The sequence below is a fragment of the Orycteropus afer genome, unplaced genomic scaffold (assembly GCF_000298275.1).
Source record: "Orycteropus afer afer isolate SDZICR_OR568_19922 unplaced genomic scaffold, OryAfe1.0 scaffold00023, whole genome shotgun sequence".
Taxonomy (NCBI): Eukaryota; Metazoa; Chordata; class Mammalia; order Tubulidentata; family Orycteropodidae; genus Orycteropus; species Orycteropus afer.
The window spans coordinates 19,906,031-19,907,159 of record NW_006921610.1 but is presented as its reverse complement, the minus strand read 5'-3'; positions in this window follow the sequence as shown (position 1 = coordinate 19,907,159).

Genomic DNA, 1,129 nt, shown 5'->3' with positions numbered 1-1,129 from the left:
AAAATTGTCCCTCAAATATGATGGTGAAATTAGGAGATTTCCAGATAAGCAGAAACTAAGGGAATTTGTTAAAAACAGACCAACCTTCCAAGAGATGCTAAAGGAAGTCCTTTGAACAGAGAACCAAAAATAGCAAATAACAATTGACCATTAATACACAAGATGACACAACCCAGAAACTACAGCTATGGATGTATCCAAAGTAAAATGAGCTTACAAGATTGTAAACAGGGAACCAGAGACATCAATTGGCAAGTGAGGACAATTACAAACAAAAAAAGGGAAAAGTCTATGTAGTTACAGAACTTCTAAATGGTGAGGAAGTTAAGAGAGTTGCAAAACAGAATGGACTGTTACATTATGCTGAGTGAAATAACTCAATCACAAAAGGACAAATATTGTATTAGCCCGTTATTGCAAAAGTTAAGGAAAGGTTTATCTATAGAAGGAAATTTTCTTTCTTGGTTACCAGGGGTGGGAGGGGAGGGAAGGGAAGGCTGTTAGATAGATGGAGATAAGTGTTGATTTGGGTGGAGAGAAGGGCAATGTACCAAATGTGAGTGACCAATATGACACCACTGAGGATGAGAAAGACATAGAGAGGTATGTGGGAGGTACAGACAACAAATATGAACCCTTTTGCACATAGAGTACTGTGTTGTCTGTGAAGACAAACATGGGTATATGGGTGGATAGATGAGTGGACAGGCTAAACGATCAGGTCTGCCTATGAAATGGGTAGTGTATCCAAGAACATATATAGGGTTGGCAGCAATGGTCCTATAAGTTTATGTGAATTATCAGAATTCCCAAGTGTATAGTAAAGCTGACAAAGGGTGAGGTTGTGGTCACTGCTTGGTCCCAGCCAGCTACGCAGAGGGACCGAGTAGTGGAACTTATGAGCTTGGACCATAGTCGCAGGGGACGTCAAGCTCAATTGGCATAACATACTATACAAAACATTGTTTTACCTCCTACTTTGGCAAGTAGCGACTAGGATCTTAAAAGCTAGCAAGCTGCCATCTAGATGCAACTATGGATCTTTCCTCATCCAGAGCAAAGAAGAAGGAAGAAAGCCAAAATTCATGGAAACAATTAGTCCTAGCGATGGTACACCATCCAGTCTGCA